General features: G+C 37.7%; 1 protein-coding gene across 2 annotated transcripts in view; it reads right to left on the reverse strand.

Annotated features, from left to right (window-relative positions):
- Positions 1-12,545, reverse strand: part of PDE1A (phosphodiesterase 1A) — a 209,032-nt gene that overhangs the window by 164,412 nt on the left and 32,075 nt on the right. The window lies entirely within an intron of this gene.

Here is a 12,545-nt window from a genome sequence, read left to right on the forward strand (position 1 = left end):
GTGACAATGGTAAAAGGAAGATTAAAAGTTTTTTTTTATTTACTTGATATTTTATGGTAGATATCAAAGTGTACTTAGTTCATCCTCATTATTGACTTTGCAAAATTGGCAGGAAATTGCATGAGTTGAACCTTTCTTGGGAAATTTTAGATTACAACTTTGCTCAGACAATTTATCTGTAAGCATACTTGGCAGGGCGCTCTACAATCTCACACAAGACTACACTGGAATTTGCTGGGGACTGACAGAGCCCCAAGTGTGTATCTTTGCTTATGCAAAAAAATATTGCTTGCATGAAAAAAAAATAAAATAAAATAAAATAAAATTTGTTCATACCGACTGATTTTTATCCAAATCAATTGAATGGTAACTTATACAATAGTTCATTAATCCTTACTCATGCACATTTGTACAGCTCCTAGGATTTCTATTTCTAAACATATCTGAGCATGCTTTTCAGTTACAATGAAACATCCACATATTCTACATTACTTTTTAAATGAAATTACAGCTTTTTGAAATAAACCCATAAAGGTGCAATCAGATATAAAAACCCTTCATTTCTTTAGTTCCTCAATTCCTTCCCTCATAGGAGCAAGTGTTAAACAAATAAGAACAGCCCAAAGAAAAACTTAAAGAGAGAATCGCAATCCAGGAGCTTTATCTGGAAATGTTTTCCTATGCATTAGACCAGAAGCCTTGCGCCAATGCAAAAATGTTTTTCTATTTCACTCAGAACGTCAGGTTATGCAGCATGGCCATGGCCTTCAGGCTGATCGCTGAAAAAAGGCAGTGCTCTTCAGAGAAAAATCTCCTTCTGTATGTACCTGTAATTTTACATTCCTCATCAATAAAGATCTTCAAATTAAATTTCTGTTTGTAAAAACATCACAGTTGACTGTACATTACCAACTCATATTTTAGAAAAAATCTGTGAAAGATGCAATAATAGATACACTCCTTTTGTCGATCATGGATATGCCTGAAAACTTTTGTGCTAACAAAGTTGTTGAACTTGGTTAAAATGAGTACTGGGAAGGCAAATACAGTTGTTACTTACTTTAACAGAATGTCATCTGTCAACACTGTTTCACACAATTACTAGCAGATAAAAACAATTCTTCCCACATTACAACTACTTCCTAAACTAGCAGGAACTTTTATTTTGATAAAAAATTTATTCCCCATTACCCATCTTCAGTCTCTGTTCATAACTTCCTAATAAAGAAAAGGGTAGAAATTTTCTTTAGCTATGACCCTTGCCAACAGCAGTAATGACATGGGTTTGTTTGTTTGTTTTTAAAAAGAAGCAGAAGAAGCAGCAGCAGAAGACAGGACGCAGATGTTTTAGATTTCCTCAGGAGATCCTGAAGGTTAGAAAGCTCCTGATGATAGCTCAGATTGACCTACAACTGCAAGCTTGATCTGCTTGTTCTGAACTATTTAAACTGAACTATAGTCTTTGCTGAAAGCAAATAAAGCCCAGAAGGCCCAAATTATTTTTTCAGATAACAAAGCCCCGCAATCAGGTATCGAAACAACTGATCTGCTTTAAAAGCTGCAGACTGGAAGTTGTAAGGATTTTAACAGACAATAACACCCACCTTGTACAAGTTTGCCAAATACGGTTTTCTTGGCAGAAGGAAGCGTGCGAGGCAGTGTTTTGTTACTTAATGAAATCCAGGGGCAGAGCCAACGGGCCCCGATAGTAGGCCATAAATGGGCACATTCACCAGGGCCATTGCAGTTCATTTTACCCCCACCCGTAATTGAGAGCCTGCTTGTACACTGCTAAGGCACAGCAGGCACGAAGGACGTGAAGTTAGTAAAGTACATCCTTTTAAGCCTTTTCCAAATGTACTTTTGTATCACTCATCGTAGGGCAAAGTTTATTATTTTAATCTGTGTCTTTATGAATCTGAGATATTCGGTATCCAACAAAGCTCGGGCAAAAGTAAAAGATTACAGTATGTGATAAAAGGGCTGTATCTCTGGCACAAAATGATGCAGAAGAGCAGAAATGATGGCCAGCTTTCACTGTGTAGCTCTACACAGTAAATTAACACCAGACCAAGGCACCAAGAGCTGCAAAAACAAAAGTACACTTGGCACTGGTCTAAGTTTTCAATAAATGTGGCCTTTTTAAGTAAAAAAGTACTTTGTTCTGTTGAATCATTTTAGTTCAGAATTTCTGATTATTCTTATTCTCCACATGCTTTTAATAGCTAGTATCTTCTGGATTAAACAAAATATTTTCTCTGGAAATTTTTAAATTATACAATATTACAAGCTTCTCATAATCTATCCATATTTTCTGAAGTTTTTTTTTCAATTTGTGTAAAATTTCAGCCATATGGATGAAGACAGCAGCTTAAGAAAGATCTTTTGCAATGCAACAAAAGCAACGGGAAAAAAGCTCTGCAAGGTTTACGTTCAACAGACTTTCTGCAGATTCAGTGTAAGTACAAATAAACGTAATCCAAAATCAGTACAAATACATGACATCCCAGAGGATGCCACAAAACATTTATAGGCATGCTGAAGAGCTCAAATTGAAAAGCAACAACGGAAAAATAAATTGTCAATGGCAAAGAAAACAAACAACAGGAGACAAAACCAAAATACTCATCACTCTGATCACAGTAATGCAGAGATAATTTTTGCCCATAATCTGTTCACTGCCAGCCAGTACATAAATTGCCTTCAAAATCCTAGAAATAACATGGAGTTTAAGTCAAAAAAGAATTCCCCAATGAAGAATTTATGGTCTTTAAATAGTTTCTAACCAGACTTGGCATTTTCTTTAAAAGCTAAGAATGTGCCTCAAGAATAATAACGATGAACTTACAAGTCTGACACTCATTTTAGAGAAATTAAATCTTTGCATTTTATCCTCCTATTCCTTTCATTTTTGTCCTTCTCATATATGTACATTTAGTGCTTAATTATATAGAAAACACAGTTATTTGGTCCCAAGCCAAGAGTCCATTTGCTGAACAAAAGCGTAAACAGGAGAAAAAAATTGAAAAACAATATTTTGGATTTTTAATTAACTGATAAACAAAACATCTTGGAAATTTGCATTAATTACACACTGAATTTCAGAAAAGCAAAGAACAAAAGCAGTAACTATGGGCCTACTTCATCAAAGTATTTTAGACAGTGAATGATTTGAAATCCCTGAATATCCATTTGAAGGTGCTCAGGCTGGCAAATGCCTGCTGATAGCATGAACTGCAGGCCCATAACCCAGCAGCACAGCACTGCCTGAAGTGGCTGTCCCAAGGTTGTCACCAAGAGAGCAAGAAGCAGGCACAATGGTGGAAGTTGTGCAGTAGCACCGCAGGCAGGGCACATCGTGCCATGTGAGCTGGCCTGCCCACAGCACCCTGATGCTATGTGCAAATGGCATCCCGCATTTCTGCTAGTTTTTCTGAAGCCATGAAGCATCTCTGTGCTAGGAGTTGCAGCAGTTGGCCTCTACAGAGAGCATAAAAAGAAAAAAAAAAAAAAAAAAATGTCCCAGTAGCATTTTAGTGATTGCTCCTTGCAATATCCTAGTAACAATGTCATCAATATTAATCATCTAGTTAATATGTTGTAAAATTAGAAAATAGGAATTCTCTGGAGTTAGATGGTCCAATTTTGGAAATGCCCTTTAAATACATTTCAATATTTACAATGAAAGAGGTCAGCCCCTTCATGTGCCATTTCATGAACTCGTTTCTCCTTGATCAGTAGCTATTCAAGGACAACTGCAAGGATTTTGCAGGAACAGTGGCATGGGTGCAGAACTGCACAGTGTGCTTGCATGGGACTGGTTTCTCTGTGATGTACCACTACCTAAAATCATTACAAGTGGGACCTATACATCTGCTCTTTGTTGTTGTTTCTCTGTTAAAAAATAAAAATAAAAAAAAAGACAATGTTGTTGTCACAAAGCATTTAAAACTGGGAAGGAACAGAGACATGAGAAAAATCCTCAAAAGAAAATATAACAAAGGAAATGTGTTATGGGACACAATCAAGCATGTTTATTTTAACTGCAGAGTTGCCATTCTTTCCTCCTTCCTCATCTGCAGTCTCATTTGCATGAATGAATAGTCTTCATGTTTTCCAAATACTAATACCACAATACAAAAGTGTCATAAACTTGGCCTTTACAACAGCAAATGCATCATATTCAAAATGTTCTTCGATATAATATCTCCCTTATTTAGGCTTCAGTGAAGACCACAGATGGAGATAACATTTGCTCACACTTACATAGCAGACTATTTAATAGTCAGTGTGTCAGAGCACTGTTCACTTCGCCTTAAAATAAGTAGATTTTAAAAGAAGTTCCAGTGGTTAAATCTGAAAGAGGTTCCTTCTTTCCCTTTAAATGCAGTGTGGACATTCAATGAACATGCAGACCAAAATCCTAAAAGACTTCACAGCAGTTACAACTAAATTTATAAGCGTAATCATCTGTATGAGCACCCTAAAACTCTGTTATCTTCTTACAACGACATTACAAATACAGTGCTGAGATTTAATGAGAATAAAGATTTAATACTTGTTTTATGAGTGCAAAGCAAACAAACAGGTGCACCTACTGAGTGATGACACGGTACTGTGAGAAGTGACAGTGAAGCAAAATCAACCAAGTGCTATTCGCTTTGTGTACAGTACATAAAAATATGACTTGAACTGCCACTTACCCTGCACCCCCTTCAACAATAAATCTTCAAGGCAAAGACAGAATGAACCTCTCTTCCAAACAAATCATTGGATTTTTTTTCTATGTGTAAAAGTACTTAGACAACATTTAAATATTGTGCAAGAAAAACAAACTGACAAAAGAAAATAAATCCTAATATCATAAACAGCTGCACACAGCAAAATTCGAGCAAGTAAGCACAAATAATAAAATACAATGTCTGAGATGCACCTCAGTACATTCCATGTGCCCTTTCCTAACTCCTTGCAGGACACTCCCTGTATTGAAAATAAAGACAGAAATGGCGACTGTTGCATTTTTAAGGATATTTACGTGACACAGAACTGGTGTTTTGAGGCTTGATTACACATTAGTTTTTGTATAAACACCTGTTTATTTGAACTGGTGCAAGATGTAGCCTTCTGTAAAGGCCTCTGTTAAAAATAATAATAATAATAATAATAAAGGCAATACTACAAATTGCTTACACTCATTCAGGTCATCCCAAAGAGCATATCCATAATGAGCATGTTTCATTTGCATATTTTTCCTATATTGTGCACAAAGGCATGTTCTTCTTGAGTCCATTCTTTTTAAGTCCATTTTCTATTGTGATCCATAATATAGAATTATGTTACTATTTTCAGTCGGTTTATTCGACCACATACCAATTTAAGCGACTCACATCTCAAAGAATTCAATCTGGTGCACGGAAGCTTGGGCATGAGGAAACCTGTGGGGATGTAAGGCCATGAGGAAAACTTAAAAGAAATACATGGGATGCTTCCTGTATCCACTCATACTTGAGCGAACATGGAAGACTATTCCCTTTATTTTTAATAACCTTGTTCTAATATTACTAAATCAAATGATGTTGTAAATAAACTGCGATTTCATAACTGAACCGTTTGTCTCTCCATAGACACTGAACATGTAAATGAAATTCCAAATTTAACATCTCTTTTTTTCTTCTATATTTATTTTCTTGTATTCTTCTGCCCTTGATAAAAAGATGTTTTGAAGGAATTGCAGTTTTCCATTTCCAAATTGCATCTCAGATTTATTAACAGATTTACTCAAGGCAGCTAAATAAAACATGTCACTTAATACAGCTTCTTTTGGATTATGTGAATACAAAAAGAAATATATTCAACATTCAAAGGATGTACAGTTTTCCTTTCCTCTTAGAGCAGTACTATCAATAAAAGCAAACAAGGACAACATTCTTTAAAAAATAAAATAAATAAAAAGTATGGCTTTTGCAGATGAATATTTTCAGTATTTTTTACCAGTATCACACATATTGACAACAACAAACTATTGTAATTCAGCTAGCTAGACAGATAGACAGACAGACAGACCGACAGACAGATAGAGACACACACTGAGGAACTTCTGAAAAAAATTACTTAATAGATATTCTACCCTTCTGCTGATTTATTTTTTTAAATAAAACTTCTTTAAAGTCACTGATCCAGAGAACTGAACTGGAAAATTTGAATTGCTGTGCTTCATTTTTGAAAGGAATTAAGTAACTTACATTAAAAAAAAAAAAAAAAAAGTCAGTATGTTGGTCACATTACCTGCTAGATTATAAATAGTAGTGAAAATAGTAGTCACTATTTTCACTATTTTATTTGCATTGTTGTCATTTATGTACTTAGGATGTTAACTTTTCCTAGAACCTAAGTAATGTTCTGGTCTCTGTCCATTGTTACAGAAGCACTATTACTTTAGCAGGGGTATTTTTAAGAGGGTCCTCAAAGACTTCATCATTTTCATTTGCACATGTTATCAGTGATGTTATCTTCTCCATGAAATTGGTTTAATCATGGGCATACTGGAAAAATGTGCTGTTGTAAGCCTGAGACTCCAGAGAGGGATGGTCTGTTTTTTTTTTTGTTGTTGTTGTTGTTTTTTTTTTTTTGGTTGTTTTTTTTTTTTTTTTTTTAGGTTGCCCCTCTGAACTCACCTAACTCGCTCACACTCCCCACGCCTCTGCCTGCCCATTACTAAATGGAAGTGAAACGTGTTCCGTCATAGGTTTGCTGGTGTATTATCTATTATCTTCAACCTTTCCTTGACGAGTTTCTGAAAGAGGGAGAGGGGAAATCTGGATGCCAAAATGAAAAGGGCATTTTTATAGCAATCTAGCATGTATTGCATTTGGTGATTTCTTTTCTCTTAATTCTCAAATTAAGAAAATGTGTGAAATCTAAGGAGTCTCTGCATTAGAATTGTTCACCAAGCTTTTCCAAGTTCCTGCCTCACCCGCTGGAATCAGTCTGTGCCCCTTCAGGAGAATCCCGCTGCAGAACAAACCCAGCATTGTGTGGAAGGCCCAGACACCTCTGCAGACATCGGACTTTCCAGACTGCGTACAGAATAGCTTCTGCCAAAGATCTGGAAACCCTCCTGTAAGCTCTTATCAGAAATGGAAGTATATGGAAATAAAACGTGTTTGTCACAGAAAAGCTGTGCTGTACCATCCACTAGGAGCACTTTGCTACTCACAGCTGGGTAAAACACAGCACAGCCCTTCACACATGGTTTTGCAGGTGATGCTGTATCATTTTGTACTGCCCCTATGTGAATTTCCAAACTCAGTTACCTATAAGTTATAGAGTAATACTTAACCACTAAAATATTTAATTTGTGTAAAGAATTCTTTTGACACATAGTGACACACAGAGGTACAAATTCAGCTAGAACTATTACAATATGCTCAGATTCCTCACTAAACTCAGTTTCAAGCAAATAAACATTTGTATTCCACCAATCCAATGATAATACTAGTTTTATACTGCAGTTTTAAAATATCTGAACTTTTAGGCTTTTCATGTGCTTTCAAAAAGTATTAAAACATTCCAATATCATCATGCATATTTTGGCTATTAATGTTTGGATTTTATTGCATTATATCTCAAATATATTATGCATCAAACATATCTGAAGATATATCTTAAATATTTATTGTTGACTGCTTTTCGATTTATTTTAGTTTTCTGCATTATGTCACATTTTCTTTTTCTTCCCTTTATCTCACTTTTAATCCCCCACTAACTGCTCCATTGCTTTTACAAGGTCAAACAATAAAAACCTCTAGATAAGCATTCCCATTCTGGCTACAAGATGAACCCATGGACAAGCTCCCTAGGTTGGTTGTTCCTGGTAGTATTTCACTTTTAGTAGCTTCTTTTCCTTTAGAACCCAGAGTAGAGGCAAGGAGCATGAATTTTACGTGGAAAGCAAACCTTGCAACCAATCTAAAAGGGACATGGCTGCAAAACGTCTCCCATGAGCAAGGGCTGGTTTCACATGCAGCGTCAGGGCTCTGCTGCCACCAAGCTCGTTATAATTTGCATCGTGCTCTGGCATCTTTACTGGCCCCTGAGGAACAACTGTCCACTGAAAAAGCCTTCTGCTCCTGTTACACAGAATTATCCACCGTGCTTTGGGCTCCCCTTCCACCACTGTAAAATAAACTTCCCTTTCAAATACTTGACGTCACCCAAGGCCACCTGCAACAACCAGGCCACACAATGTACATTCTGTAAAGCTCTGTTCTTTTGCCTTTACCCCAAACCTTTAGAAATTACTATTGACAGAGGATTTCAGATCTGCATCCTGCTTAATGCTGACCAAGGTAAGGTACACCAAACAAGATTTTGTTTATTCTTCCATCGAAGCCTTTCCTTCAAACAAATCAATAGGCAAGTCCTTTAGCATAACTCCACATTAGAACCAGCTTACAATAAAGGATGTGAATTATAAAATAAGCTATATTAATATTACTAGCTAAATTGAATATTCCTTTCTGAAATAATCTTCTTCAGTAACAATACTTTGCTAAATGCTTTTGCTTGATGAAACAGTGAAGGTAGGGGAATAGAAAACTCACCTGCTCCCTCAGCCCCTCCCGTTTCCTAAGGAACAATTCCCTGCCCAGAGCCGTGCCACGGGGACAGCTGTACCATTGCTGCAGCCTGCTCACGGCTCAGCTAATTCCCTCAGTAAGGGATTGCAGAAGGAGTAGACCTACAGAGCTGTGGGCATGAGGTCTCCGCTATATGTGTGTCAGAGGGCTTGCCTCCAGACAAGCTCTGATGTAGCCCCATGGATCAACCAGCCCTTAGCGGTCAGAAAGTACAGTGTGTGCTCCTGGAGCAAATCTTACTTACTTCCATCCAGATGGAACAGAGCTCATGTTCTCAAGACAAGTGTCTAATATGAATGGAAAGGTCATAGCCTTGGGGGTTGATTATGGCCCTCCATGTCCATCAACAATATCAGAACCAGTGAGGAAACTCAGGCATCTATTTTTATTTTTCACAGAAAGAAGACAGGTTTTCCTGTACTTTCTGTGACTGTCACACAGCAGCAGAAGCTTTGTGCAGATCAGACAGGAACCTGTAGAGGCCAATAAGCTGAGGAAATCTCTTGGGGAAAAGCCGTCTTTAAGGCTTAGATTTTTTTAATGCTTGGAGCTTTCCTGAAACTGTTGTCTGTTGGCCAGCGCCTTCTAGCCAGGGAAGTAAAATGGGAAAGAAAGAGAAAAGAATAACAGGTGCATGCTTCCTTAGCTCTACAGCAAGAAGGGAGGCAGAAGTTGAAGTTCCACACAGAGGCTCTTCAAGAAAGTAAAAGCAGTGGCAAATTTGGTGCAATGCTATTTTTTATCCCCATGCAGCAATTTTAACTTTTCTGAATGTATCTAGGTGCAATTTGTTAATCGCAAATATGATTTAACTCTTATAGTGGGATTAGTGGGATATCCCCTGAATTAGGATCTGGCAGTTCACAAAAGTAGCAACAGGAAGGGGAAAAAAAAATGCAATGATTTGCATGAATGTAAATTGTGAAAACAATTTGTGACTGGAATGCAGTTAAAAAAACAACCTGTTTGTTCCTGGCCAGTTTAAATCTCTCTGCTGATTATGAATGGAGAGCTTCTAAATCTCAGTCATGGTGGCCTGCAGCTCCCTCACGAGGGGAGCAGAGGGGCAGGCGCTGAGCTCTGCTCTCTGGGGACAGCGACAGGACCCGAGGGCACGGCATGGAGCTGGGACGGGGGGGGTCAGGCTGGGTGCTAGGGAAACGTTCTGCACCCAGAGGGTGGTCGGGCACTGGGACAGGCTGCCCAGGGCAGTGGTCACAGCACTGAGCCTGCTGCAGTTTGAGAAGCATTTGGACAATGCTCTCAGACACATGGTCTGATTTTTGGGTGGTCCTGTGTGGAGCCAGGAGTTAAACTCAATGGCCATTGTGGGTCCGTTCCAACTCAGGATATTCTATAGTTCTACAATTCTAAATAATTTTAAATAAAACGGATTCTCTCTTTTTGCTTTACAACATTACAATTCTATGTGCCACTCATTGCTACATCCCTATTCACATCTGCAGTGCCCCGAGATTTGCTAAGAAGACATCTGCTATCACATTTAAGACCACCTAACCATTTTCCTTGAGCATTCCTCAGGCATAAAAGCTATTTTCCACACTTTGTTTCCATAGATACAGCTTTTTTATTCTTATTATTAATCAGAATGATAGCCTGCAAATTGCTCAGCAAATACATCATCAGCAAGCAGTTAATATTCCATGCCGTGTCTGTTTACGCAGTGCCCCGCTCTGATCATACTTAATTTTGGACAGCTAAGGCAGAGTGGGATGGCAGAATGTGACACTTTCTAAATGGAGATTTTGACATTCTGGCTCAAGACAGAAGCCTATGCCAGTTATCACTTAATAGCATGGCTGCTGACCACACTGAGAAAAGCAAGCAGCTCCTGCTTAGAAGAAGAAAAAACCTGTTAGGGAGGCCAAATTAAAGCATCATTTCACCCAAGTATTTGACTAAATTGAATTTTAATCCTAGAAATATAAGCAGACAGACAGACAAAACAGCAGAGGGGAAAGGGATCTGTCATTCCATCAAGTTAAATGGAACAACTCTGGAAACACACACGCTAAGTAAAGGCTCCAGCATCTTTTGCGGAGACAGAGATTTGGGTTTTTTCCTCTCTCTGTCTGAATAGGACAGTGAAGTAAAACAGATGGGCTAATAATTACTACTGGCCTAAATTTGCTACATTAGCTTTCCAGGACAGAAAAATTCAACCCTATAACTTTAGCATATACATTCAAGTATTTGAAAAATATTGAAGGGGTGGGAAGAATCAGAAGTACTCAGAACTCAGAGGCATTTTAAAATAAAAAGATATTTTTAAATCACATCCAAACATTCTCTCCTTTACCTTTTCCAACAAACCATACTGATAAAAAGGAGAATATTATGGCAGGAATATGTGCAGCCAGTTGAAGAATAAATAGAATAAAGCACAGTTACATCCCAAGAAGAGGAAGAAAGGAATCGTGCTGTAGAAACACAGCATAAAAAACAGCTTCTGAATTTCATCTTCTGATGTTATGGAGTAACTGTCTTTTCGCGGTTTATATGTGAAGAGCAGATTAAATGCCTTAAGCATTTCCGAATGGGTGAATTATGCGCAGTTTAGTAGCATTACATAAATACCTGAAGCACCTTAATCTGGGCATTGAAATAGTACTTACATGTTTCAGTGCTAAAATGTTTCATTGCTCAAAGTTTGGCCAATGAAGTCCTCAAAAAAAAATCAAAGTCAGGGGTTGATCTACAGAGAAGAGAGGTCTGGGAAATGAAAATCTGTACTGACTGGGGAGATGAAAGCTCTCTGCCAGCCATTCCTACAGGACTACAGAGTCAGAGTTATCTCTGCATTGCATTCACACCAGAGCAGTATACGATACCCATGCTAAGCATCCAGTTTTGAAATATTTAACAGAATGAAGTGGAAATTTAAGATTCCAGTATGGTCAAAGTTAGCCATGAGGAAACAGTGGTGTCACGGAGAAAAAATAATTCTGTGAACTTTCTGTGCCCATCTCATATTCTATATAGCTATATTTATTGAGAGAAAGCACCGGGCTATTGGGCCTGCAAAAAAGGCATATCTCAAAATTATGCTTCATGTACGCTCGTGACAGAAATAATTTTGAGTCTCTTGATGTTGCTGAGGCTAATGCATCTGCCACGATCTTAGTCTGACAGTTGTTTTTATTTAAATTTCTCAAGCAAGTCCACCAGCAGTGGGCAGATATTACTATGGCAACTCAGCACAATTGGAGAAACTGTTCTGGAGTTGTTAGGCAACACAATGCCATCAGCTGCTGATGTTGCTTAAGCTTATTGTAGTTCATGCTGTCTGGAGTCATCTAATTAAACACACCAAAAAGGGCACTCAATTGGGAAGCTGATGTGGAAACAAGATGTCTTTGCGATACAAAATAAAGAATGATAATACAGACTGCAGGATAAAAAAATAAAAAAGAAAAAATAAAAACATAAAATAGAAAGGTGGCTCGATTTTTTCTTTTGCAAACCTCAACATAAAACAGGAAATGACTTCAGTAGGTTTCTAAAATATGAGTAATAATGTTTAATGTAATTGATTAAGTGGAAAATCATACTGTAAAATTCCAACTGCATGCAGAAATAGAAAATTATATCCACTTCAGAGCACTGTTTCAGTTCATATCACTGCAATCATTTTAATTTGGCCTGCATGGGTCTATTCAAAACAAATGAGTAGCTTTCCTGAACAAGAAAATTCTTAACATAGTTTGAGGAGTGCAAATAATCAGTAGAGTTACCCTTCTCTTTGGCTATCTGAAAAAGTTGAGAATTAGTGGCTACACATTATCTCACACATGGGATGACTCCTGCAGAGCACTGAAGCACATTGGCAGAGCAATGCGGACAAGTGAATGCTGCTGCTGCCCGTGATGTTCTTGTTTTGTGGGG

Source organism: Oxyura jamaicensis, chromosome 7 (assembly GCF_011077185.1).
Source record: "Oxyura jamaicensis isolate SHBP4307 breed ruddy duck chromosome 7, BPBGC_Ojam_1.0, whole genome shotgun sequence".
NCBI lineage: Eukaryota > Metazoa > Chordata > Aves > Anseriformes > Anatidae > Oxyura > Oxyura jamaicensis.